Source organism: Ranitomeya variabilis, chromosome 4 (assembly GCF_051348905.1).
Source record: "Ranitomeya variabilis isolate aRanVar5 chromosome 4, aRanVar5.hap1, whole genome shotgun sequence".
NCBI lineage: Eukaryota > Metazoa > Chordata > Amphibia > Anura > Dendrobatidae > Ranitomeya > Ranitomeya variabilis.
The window spans coordinates 729,843,976-729,856,667 of record NC_135235.1 but is presented as its reverse complement, the minus strand read 5'-3'; positions in this window follow the sequence as shown (position 1 = coordinate 729,856,667).

The window sequence follows — 12,692 nt, the reverse complement described above, 5'->3', positions numbered from 1 at the left end:
ATGAAGAACACAGGGAAAAAAGTAGCCCACCGCATACCGAACAGCATGTTACTTCTGTGCGGATACGCAGGCCACAACGCCTCCAGATGATTGGGTTTTACTGGAGTATCTGAACCACCAAAGATTGCAGGTAAGGCTAGGTTCACATTAGCATTGTGCGACGCAGCGTCCCCTATATTTAACATATATTTTTTGGCGTTTTTTCGCATGCGTTTTGACGCGTTTTCGGCAACGCATGCGTTTTAGGATGCGTGCGTTCATTTGCAGAAATGCAACCTGTAGTAATTTCTAGCGGCGTTTTTTTGCCGCAAAAAACGCATGCGTTTATTTGCGGCAAAAAATGCATTGCTGTCTATGTAAACGCATGCGTTTTTAAGCACATGCGTTTGTTTGCGTTAAAAACGCATGCGTTTTTATAGAAAAAAAAAACAGAAAACAAACTGAAAAGCCACCCATCACCATCAAGGTGATAAAGGGATCCTAACTCTAATCCTACCCCTAACCTCACCCCTAACCGTTTAATGAACATTTTCTGACATAGTGCCACGTATTTCAGTCACGTTTAATGAACATTTTCTGAGTCATAGTGCCACGATATTTAAGTGCCACGATATTTCAGTGCCACGTATTTCAGTGCCACATATTTCAGTGCCACGTATTTAAGTGCCACGTATTTAAGTGCCACGTATTTAAGTGCCACGTATTTAAGTGCCACGATATTTCGGTGCCACGTATTTAAGTGCCACGTATATAAGTGCCACGATATCTCTAAGATGCGCCAAATCTGGCGCTTAGCCTCTCTCTTCCCACTCCCGTGTAGCGGTGGGATATGGGGTAATAAGGTGTTAACGTCACCGTGACATTGTAAGGTGACGTTAACCCCAGTTAATGGAGAGGCTCCTATCCATTATTAACCCCTAAAAAAAAATTGACGTAGGCTCCCGCCCAATTTTCATGTCCAGAAAGGGAAAGCCAGCGACTGCAGACTGCTAATTTGTAGCCAGGGAAGGGGTTAATCGTCCCAGGCTATGAATATCAGCCCACAGCTGTCTGCGTGGCCTTACTGGCTATTAAAATAGGAGGACTCCAGAAAAAAAATGACATAGGGTCCCCCTATATTTTATAGCCAGAAAGGCTATGCAGACAGCTGCGGGCTGATATTCATAGCCTAGAGAGGGGCCATGGATATTGCCCCCCCACCCCCGGCTACAACTACCAGCCTGCAGCCGCCCCAGAAATGGCGCATCTCTAAGATGCGCCAAATCTGGCGCTTAGCCTTTCTCTTCCCACTCCCGTGTAGCGGTGGGATATGGGGTAATAAGGGGTTAACGTCACCTTGACATTGTAAGGTGACATTAACCCCAGTTAATAAAGGAGAGGCGTCTGTAACACGCCTATCCATTATTAACCCCAAATTACTGAACACAAAAAAAAGACACAGGAAAAAGTATTTTAATATTCTAAATTTTACCATACTTACAAATCTCTTCCTGATCTGTAGTCTTTTCTGACATAGTCCATTAATATCGAGTGTCCCACGACGATCTGCCATGGAGAACAGCCACACCAGGAGATGTGACTTCTCTCCATGGCTGCCAAAACACACTGACAGGAGCTAAAGCTCTGACCTGCAGTGTGCCTGCAATTGCGCGCGAGTTTACCGCCGTTCAATGAACTCCGGGACTCTCGCTTTACGACACTGCTGAAAAATTTTACAGCAGTTCAATTGCCGTAAAGTGAGCTCCCGGAGTTCATTTAGCTCCAGGAAAAGAACGGGCAGCTCCGATACACTGCAGGAGCGATTAACTCCTGCAGTGTATCACCGGAGAATGTCGTGGGACAACCTATTAATGGATTACGACGGAAAAGATTTTTTATTTTTTTTGTTTGGGGGGAGAAGAATGATCGAGGAAGGTGGCCTTCGGGGACGTATGTGGTGAGTATGTACTACATGTTATATGTGTGTTTGTGTTTTTAACCCATTCTAGTCAGTCGCCTGATGATGGGACAACTCTCCCATCATCACATTTCGATGGGAGCAGTAGTCCCATCCGACGAATGACTACAATGAGTCACTACTGACTGACATACAGACACACACACAGACAGACACTATACATACCATTTCTACCATACGCCTCACATCGATCCCCATCCGACTGTACGACTACATTTTCACTACACTCCGCCCACACACTTCCTCCTCTGACGTCACTTCCGTCTGCTGCGGTTTTGACACCCAAATCCGCATAAAATCTGCAGATGGTATTTACATCTGCAGTTTTTATGCGGATTTGACCCACAGAATGGGAGTCAATGGGTGCAGAAACGCTGCAGTTCTGCACAAAAGAAGTGACATGCACTTCTTTGAAATCTGCAGCGTTTCTGCACGGATTTTTCTGCACCATGTGTGCAGCTTTTTTTTTTTCACATTGATTTACATTGTTCTGTAAATCACAGTGCAGTTCTGCAGCGTTTCTGCTGCAGAAAAAAACGCTGCAGAACTGCCCTAAATCTGCATGGTGTGCACATACCCTTAGAAAGTATTTTAATGAAATAAACACACAGGTTGTTTTAATTATAGTGCTTTGGCACAAAGCACTATATTGTTATTCCATCGTGGTAAACTTCTTATTATTATAGTGCTTTGGAACAAAGCACTATATTGTAATCCGATCGTGGTAAACTTCTTATTCTTCTTATTCTTATTATTAGGATTTTTCCGCAATTAATGCGGCCCGAACCGCTGAACGCACAGACTCCAGTGAGGTGTCATTTCGAAGCCAGCGTCCACGAGAGGTGTAGTTTTGGCGCAATTTTCGTTTGAAAATTGTTTTCCCCTCATTGGAAAGCATTGTTTCAATGTGTTTCAATAGGGAAATTTTGCCATAGGTTATAATGGGCTGGTTTCTGAGGCAATTTCAAAATAAATGCCAACTGCCACCTGGCTGATTAGCTCATTGATATGCGCAGTCAGACCCTATGCCAACGCCTACGAACTGTACATGACTACACCAAGACACAGTTTTGCCAGATAATATCAGCTCTTAAAGTGACCCGCCCACCAAATCGGACCCTGAGGTGCCCAGCCCACCAAATCGGACCCTGAGGTGCCCCGCCCACCAAATTGGACATAGAGTGGCCCCGATCACCAAATCGGCCCCTGAAGGGCCCCGCCCACCAAATCGGCCCCAGAGGGACCCCGCCCACCAAATCGGCCCCAGAGGGACCCCGCCCACCAAATCGGCCCCAGAGGGGCCGCGCCCACCAAATCGGCCCCTGAGGTGCCCCGCCCACCAAATTGGACCCAGTGACCCCGCCCACCAAATTGGACCCAGAGTGACCCCGCCCACCAAATTGGACCCAGAGTGGCCCCGCCCACCAAATTGGACCCAGAGTGGCCCCGCCCACCAAATCGGACCCTGAGGGGCCCCGCCCACCAAATCGGACCCTGAGGGGCCCCGCCCACAAATTGGACCCTGAGTGGCCCCGCCCACCAAATCGACCCCTGAGGGGGCCCCGCCCACCAAATCGACCCCTGAGGGGGCCTCGCCCACCAAATTGGACCCCGAGTGGCCCCGCCCACCAAATCGGCCCCTGAGGGGCCCAGCCCACCAAATCGGACCCTGAGGGGCCCCGCCCACCAAATTGGACCCTGAGGGGCCCCGCCCACAAAATCGGACCCTGAGTGGCCCCGCCCACCAAATCGGCCCCTGAGGGGCCCCGCCCACCAAATCGGCCCCCAAGTGGCTGCGCCCACCAAATTGGACCCCGAGTGGCCCCGCCCACCAAATCAGACCCTGAGGTGCCCAGCCCACCAAATCCTCAACCCTGAGGGGCTACAACTACCAAACCAGAACCTGAAGGGCACCCAAGTGTGAAAGTCTTGCAGGGGCAGCCGGGCACCATTCCAAAGCACTATCTGTAGTTCCTTCAGGAAATACCCATCTAGTTCTTATTATTATTATTCAGTCCGCAGTTAATGCGGCCCGAACCGCTTCACTCACAGACTCCAGTGAGGTGTCATTTCGAAGCCAGCATCCCCAAGAGGTGTGCTAAGTATTTTTCGTGTCGATCGGATTTGTAGTTTTGGCGCAATTTGCGTTTGAAAATTTTTTTCCCCTCATTGCTCAATGCATTTCAATAGGGAAATTTTCCCATACGTTTATAATGGGCCTGATTTCTGAGGCAATTTCAAAATAACTGCCAACTGCCACCTGGCTGATTAGCTCATTGATATGCGCAGTCAGACTCAGTTACTATGCCAACGCTTACGAACTCTACTTGACACCACCAAGACACAGTTTTGCCAGATATCAGCTCTTAAAGTGACCCACCCACCAAATCGGACCCCGAGGTGCGCAGCCCACCAAATCGGACCCCGAGTGGCCTCGCCCACCAAATCGGACCCCGAGGTGCCCCGCCCACCAAATCGGACCCCGAGGTGCCCCGCCCACCAAATCGGACCCCGAGGTGCCCCGCCCACCAAATCGGACCCCAAGGTGCCCCGCCCACCAAATCGGACCCAGAGTGACCCCGCCCACCAAATCGGACCCAGAGTGACCCCGCCCACCAAATCGGACCCAGAGTGACCCCGCTCACCAAATCGGACCCAGTGACCCCGCCCACCAAATCGGACCCCGAGGTGCCCCGCCCACCACATCGGACCCCGAGGGGCTCTGCCCACCAAATCGGTCTCTGAGGTGCCCCGCCGACCAAGTCGGTCTCTGAGGTGCCCAGCCCACCAAATCGGACCCCGAGTCGCTCCGGTCACCAAATCGGACCCAGAGTGACCCCGCCCACCAAATTGGACAGAGTGACCCCGCCCACAAAATCGGACCCCGAGGTGCTCAGCCCACCAAATCGGACCCACAGTGGCTCCGCCCACCAAATCGGACGCAGAGTGGCTCCGCCCACCAAATCGGACCCAGAGTGGCTCCGCCCACCAAATCGGACCCAGAGTGGCTCCGCCCACCAAATCGGACCCAGAGTGGCCCTGCCCACCAAATCGGACCCGGAGGTGCCCCGCCCACCAAATCGGACCCAGAGTGGCTCCGCCCACCAAATCGGACCCAGAGTGAACCCGCCCACCAAATCGGACCCAGAGTGACCCCGACCACCAAATCGGACCCAGAGTGACCCCGCCCACCAAATCAGACCCACAGTGACCCCGCCCACCGATTCGGACCCCGAGTGGCCCCGTCCACCAAATCGGACCCAGAGTGGCTCCGCCCACCAAATCGGACCCAGAGTGACCCCGCCCACCAAATCAGACCCAGAGTGACCCCGCCCACCAAATTGGACAGTGACCCCGCCCACAAAATCGGACCCTGAGGTGCCCCGCCCACCAAATCGGACCCTGAGGTGCCCCGCCCACCAAATCGGACCCTGAGGTGCCCCCGCCCACCAAATCGGACCGAGGTGCCCCCGCCCACCAAATCGGTCCCAGAGTGACCCCGCCCACCAAATCGGACCCAGAGTGACCACGCCCACCAAATCGGACCCAGAGTGACCCGGCCCACCAAATCGGACACGGAGGGGCCCCGCCTACCAAATCAGACACGGAGAAGCCCCGCCCACCAAATCATACCCCGAGGGGCCCCGCCCACCAAATCGGACCCGGAGGGGCCCCGCCTACCAAATCAGACCCAGAGGGGCACCGCCCACCAAATCGGACCCGGAGGGGCCCCACCCACCAAATCGGACCCCTAGGGGCCCCGCCCACCAAATCGGACCCGGAGGGGCCCCGCCTACCAAATCAGACCCAGAGGGGCCCCGCCCACCAAATCGGACCCGGAGGGGCCCCACCCACCAAATCGGACCCCTAGGGGCCCCGCCCACCAAATCAGACCCCAAGGTGCCCAGCCCACCAAATCCTCAACCCTGAGGGGCACCCAAGTGTGAAAGTCTTGCAGGGGCAGCCCGGGCACCATTCCAAAGCACTATCTGTAGTTCCTTCAGGAAATACCCATCTAATATTTTATTGCTCTCTCAATCCACCTGAAGACCCTCGCTCTGAAAAATAATAAACCAACAATATATATAACTTCAGATGATCTGTCACATCCCACGATGTAAATCCATCTGAAGGGGTTAAAATATTTTACAGGCAGGAGCTCTGCTAATGCAGCTGTGCTCGTGCCTGTAATCCCCGGGGAATGAAGGTAATGTAGGTCAATGACCATGGATGACCATGGATGTCCTCATATGACGTCGAGCGGGGGAAAAAGTTCCCAGGCTGCAGTTCATGAGGACATCCAGCAGAGGGCGCATCACCGCGACTGAAGGTAACTATAGGTCAGTGACCTACATTACCTTCATTCCCCGGGGTTTACAGGCACGAGCACAGCTGCATTATAGCAGAGCTGCTGCCTGTAAAATATTTCCAGATGTGCCTTTTCTGGGGTGGCTGGGGGCAGATGTTTGTAGCCAGGGGGGCCAATAACCATGGACCCTCTCTAGGCTATTAATATCTGCCCTCAGTCACTGGCTTTACCACTCTGGCGGAGAAAATTGCGCGGGAACCTGTTATGGTTCTCAATGGCAAGAGAACATAGCCCAGCATACATAAGAACTAGCTCTTGGAAGGATGGAAACTAAAACTGACCATGAACTAAACCTGCCGCACAACTAACAGTAGCCGGGTAGCGTGCCTACGTTTTATCCCTAGACGCTCAGCGCCAGCCGGAGGACTAACTAATCCTGGCAGAGGAAAATACAGTCCTGGCTCACCTCTAGAGAAATTTCCCCAAAAGGCAGACAGAGGCCCCCACATATATTGGCGGTGATTTTAGATGAAAATGACAAACGTAGTATGAAAATAGGTTTAGCAAAATCGAGGTCCGCTTACTAGATAGCAGGAAGACAGAAAGGGCACTTTCATGGTCAGCTGAAAACCCTATCCAAACACCATCCTGAAATTACTTTAAGACTCTAGTATTAACTCATAACATCAGAGTGGCAATTTCAGATCACAAGAGCTTTCCAGACACAGAAACGAAACTGCAGCTGTGAACTGGAACAAAATGCAAAAAACAAACAAGGACAAAAGTCCGACTTAGCTGGGAGTTGTCTAGAAGCAGGAACATGCACAGAAAGGCTTCTGATTACAATGTTGACCGGCATGGAAGTGACAGAGGAGCAAGGTTAAATAGCGACTCCCACATCCTGATGGGAACAGGTGAACAGAGGGGATGATGCACACAAGTTCAATTCCACCAGTGGCCACCGGGGGAGCCCAAAATCCAATTTCACAACAGTACCCCCCCCTCAAGGAGGGGGCACCGAACCCTCACCAGAACCACCAGGGCGATCAGGATGAGCCCTATGAAAGGCACGGACCAGATCGGAGGCATGAACATCAGAGGCAGTCACCCAAGAATTATCCTCCTGACCGTATCCCTTCCATTTGACCAGATACTGGAGTTTCCGTCTGGAAACACGGGAGTCCAAGATTTTTTCCACAACGTACTCCAACTCGCCCTCAACCAACACCGGAGCAGGAGGCTCAACGGAAGGCACAACCGGTACCTCATACCTGCGCAATAATGACCGATGAAAAACATTATGAATAGAAAAAGATGCAGGGAGGTCCAAACGGAAGGACACAGGGTTAAGAATCTCCAATATCTTGTACGGGCCGATGAACCGAGGCTTAAACTTAGGAGAAGAAACCCTCATAGGGACAAAACGAGAAGACAACCACACCAAGTCCCCGACACAAAGCCGAGGACCAACCCGACGCCGGCGGTTGGCAAAAAGCTGAGTCTTCTCCTGGGACAACTTCAAATTGTCCACTACCTGCCCCCAAATCTGATGCAACCTCTCCACCACAGCATCCACTCCAGGACAATCCGAAGATTCCACCTGACCGGAGGAAAATCGAGGATGAAACCCCGAATTACAGAAAAAAGGAGACACCAAGGTGGCAGAGCTGGCCCGATTATTGAGGGCAAACTCCGCTAAAGGCAAAAAAGCAACCCAATCATCCTGATCTGCAGACACAAAACACCTCAAATATGTCTCCAAGGTCTGATTCGTCCGCTCGGTCTGGCCATTAGTCTGAGGATGGAAAGCAGACGAGAAAGACAAATCTATGCCCATCCTAGCACAGAATGCCCGCCAAAATCTAGACACGAATTGGGTTCCTCTGTCAGAAACGATATTCTCCGGAATACCATGCAAACGAACCACATTTTGAAAAAACAGAGGAACCAACTCGGAAGAAGAAGGCAACTTAGGCAGGGGAACCAAATGGACCATCTTAGAGAAACGGTCACACACCACCCAGATGACAGACATCTTCTGAGAAACAGGAAGATCCGAAATAAAATCCATCGAGATGTGCGTCCAAGGCCTCTTCGGGATAGGCAAGGGCAACAACAATCCACTAGCCCGAGAACAACAAGGCTTGGCCCGAGCACAAACGTCACAAGACTGCACAAAGCCTCGTACATCTCGTGACAGGGAAGGCCACCAGAAGGACCTTGCCACCAAATCCCTGGTACCAAAGATTCCAGGATGACCTGCCAACGCAGAAGAATGAACCTCAGAAATGACTTTACTGGTCCAATCATCAGGAACAAACAGTCTACCAGGTGGGCAACGATCAGGTCTATCCGCCTGAAACTCCTGCAAGGCCCGCCGCAGGTCTGGAGAAACGGCAGACAATATCACTCCATCCTTAAGGATACCTGTAGGTTCAGAATTACCAGGGGAGTCAGGCTCAAAACTCCTAGAAAGGGCATCCGCCTTAACATTCTTAGAACCCGGTAGGTATGACACCACAAAATTAAACCGAGAGAAAAACAACGACCAGCGCGCCTGTCTAGGATTCAGGCGTCTGGCGGACTCAAGATAAATTAAATTTTTGTGGTCGGTCAATACCACCACCTGATGTCTAGCCCCCTCAAGCCAATGACGCCACTCCTCAAAAGCCCACTTCATGGCCAAAAGCTCCCGATTCCCAATATCATAATTCCGCTCGGCGGGCGAAAATTTACGAGAAAAAAAAGCACAAGGTTTCATCACGGAGCAGTCGGAACTTCTCTGCGACAAAACCGCCCCAGCTCCGATTTCAGAAGCGTCGACCTCAACCTGAAAAGGAAGAGCAACATCAGGCTGACGCAACACAGGGGCGGAAGAAAAGCGGCGCTTAAGCTCCCGAAAGGCCTCCACAGCAGCAGGGGACCAATCAGCAACATCAGCACCCTTCTTAGTCAAATCAGTCAATGGTTTAACAACATCAGAAAAACCAGCAATAAATCGACGATAAAAGTTAGCAAAGCCCAAAAATTTCTGAAGACTCTTAAGAGAAGAGGGTTGCGTCCAATCACAAATAGCCTGAACCTTGACAGGATCCATCTCGATGGAAGAGGGGGAAAAAATGTATCCCAAGAAGGAAATCTTTTGAACCCCAAAAACGCACTTAGAACCCTTCACACACAAGGAATTAGACCGCAAAACCTGAAAAACCCTCCTGACCTGCTGGACATGAGAGTCCCAGTCATCCGAAAAAATCAGAATATCATCCAGATACACAATCATAAATTTATCCAAATAATCACGGAAAATGTCATGCATAAAGGACTGAAAGACTGAAGGGGCATTTGAAAGGCCAAAAGGCATCACCAAATACTCAAAGTGGCCCTCGGGCGTATTAAATGCGGTTTTCCACTCATCCCCCTGCTTAATTCGCACCAAATTATACGCCCCACGGAGATCTATCTTAGAGAACCACTTGGCCCCCTTTATGCGAGCAAACAAATCAGTCAGCAGTGGCAACGGATATTGATATTTAACCGTGATTTTATTCAAAAGCCGATAATCAATACACGGCCTCAAAGAGCCATCTTTCTTAGACACAAAGAAAAAACCGGCTCCTAAGGGAGATGACGAAGGACGAATATGTCCCTTTTCCAAGGACTCCTTTATATATTCTCGCATAGCAGCATGTTCAGGCACAGAGAGATTAAATAAACGACCCTTAGGGTATTTACTACCCGGAATCAAATCTATGGCACAATCGCACTCCCGGTGCGGAGGTAATGAACCAAGCTTAGGTTCTTCAAAAACGTCACGATAGTCAGACAAGAATTCAGGAATCTCAGAGGGAATAGATGATGAAATGGAAACCAAAGGTACGTCCCCATGCATCCCCTTACATCCCCAGCTTAACACAGACATAGCTTTCCAGTCGAGGACTGGGTTATGAGATTGCAGCCATGGCAATCCAAGCACCAACACATCATGTAGATTATACAGCACAAGAAAGCGAATAATCTCCTGATGATCCGGATTAATTCGCATAGTTACTTGTGTCCAGTATTGTGGTTTATTACTAGCCAATGGGGTGGAGTCAATCCCCTTCAGAGGTATAGGAGTTTCAAGAGGCTCTAAATCATACCCACAGCGTTTGGCAAAGGACCAATCCATAAGACTCAAAGCGGTGCCAGAGTCGACATAGGCGTCCGCGGTAATAGATGATAAAGAACAAATCAGGGTCACAGATAGAATAAACTTAGACTGAAAAGTGCCAATTGAAACTGACTTATCAAGCTTCTTAGTACGCTTAGAGCATGCTGATATAACATGAGTTGAATCACCACAATAAAAGCACAACCCATTTTTTCGTCTAAAATTCTGCCGTTCGCTTCTGGACAGAATTCTATCACATTGCATATTCTCTGGCGTCTTCTCAGTAGACACCGCCAAATGGTGCACAGGTTTGCGCTCCCGCAGACGTCTATCGATCTGGATAGCCATTGTCATGGACTCATTCAGACCCGCAGGCACAGGGAACCCCACCATAACATCCTTAATGGCATCAGAGAGACCCTCTCTGAAATTCGCCACCAGGGCGCACTCATTCCACTGAGTAAGCACAGACCATTTACGGAATTTTTGGCAGTATATTTCAACTTCATCTTGCCCCTGAGATAGGGACATCAAGGCTTTTTCCGCCTGAAGCTCTAAATGAGGTTCCTCATAAAGCAACCCCAAGGCCAGAAAAAACGCATCCACATTGAGCAACGCAGGATCCCCTGGAGCCAATGCAAAAGCCCAATCTTGAGGGTCGCCCCGGAGCAAGGAAATCACAATCCTGACCTGCTGTGCAGGATCTCCAGCAGAGCGAGATTTCAGGGACAAAAACAACTTGCAATTATTTTTGAAATTTTGAAAGCAAGATCTATTCCCCGAGAAAAATTCAGGCAAAGGAATTCTAGGTTCAGATATAGGAACATGAACAACAAAATCTTGTAAATTTTGAACTTTCGTGGTGAGATTATTCAAACCTGCAGCTAAACTCTGAATATCCATTTTAAACAGGTGAACACAGAGCCATTCCAGGATTAGAAGGAGAGAGAGAGAGGAAGGCTGCAATATAGGCAGACTTGCAAGTGATTCAATTGAAAGCACACTCAGAACTGAAGGGAAAAAAAAAAATAAAAATTTTCAGCAGACTTCTTTTTTCTCTCCTTTCTCTGCCAATTAATTTAACCCTTTGTGGGCCGGTCAAACTGTTATGGTTCTCAATGGCAAGAGAACATAGCCCAGCATACATAAGAACTAGCTCTTGGAAGGATGGAAACTAAAACTGACCATGAACTAAACCTGCCGCACAACTAACAGTAGCCAGGTAGCGTGCCTACGTTTTATCCCTAGACGCTCAGCGCCAGCCGGAGGACTAACTAATCCTGGCAGAGGAAAATACAGTCCTGGCTCACCTCTAGAGAAATTTCCCCAAAAGGCAGACAGAGGCCCCCACATATATTGGCGGTGATTTTAGATGAAAATGACAAACGTAGTATGAAAATAGGTTTAGCAAAATCGAGGTCCGCTTACTAGATAGCAGGAAGACAGAAAGGGCACTTTCATGGTCAGCTGAAAACCCTATCCAAACACCATCCTGAAATTACTTTAAGACTCTAGTATTAACTCATAACATCAGAGTGGCAATTTCAGATCACAAGAGCTTTCCAGACACAGAAACGAAACTGCAGCTGTGAACTGGAACAAAATGCAAAAAACAAACAAGGACAAAAGTCCGACTTAGCTGGGAGTTGTCTAGAAGCAGGAACATGCACAGAAAGGCTTCTGATTACAATGTTGACCGGCATGGAAGTGACAGAGGAGCAAGGTTAAATAGCGACTCCCACATCCTGATGGGAACAGGTGAACAGAGGGGATGATGCACACAAGTTCAATTCCACCAGTGGCCACCGGGGGAGCCCAAAATCCAATTTCACAACAGGAACCCACGCCATTTAACCCTTTATTTTAGCAGCTACAGCACCCAAATTTTGCACATACACACTACTAACATTAGTAGTGTGGAATATGCAAAAAAAAAAGGGATATGAGATGGTTTACTGTATGTAAACCATGTCTCATATCCTGTTGGGTTTGTGAAGGAGAAATGAAAAGCCGGCAATTGAATTACCGGCTATTCACTAACACCACTGCGTATTTCTCGCAAGTCACACGCATGGTCCATGTGGAATCCGTATTTTTCTCGCCCCCATAGACTTTCATTGGCGATTTTTTTGCGCAATACGGTGACAAACGCAGCATGCTTCGATTTTCTACGGCCGTACAAGACCGTATATTACGGATGCGTAATATACGGCAGATAGGAGCTGGGCCATAGAGATTCATTGGGCCGTGTGTAATGCGAATTTTACGGACGTAGA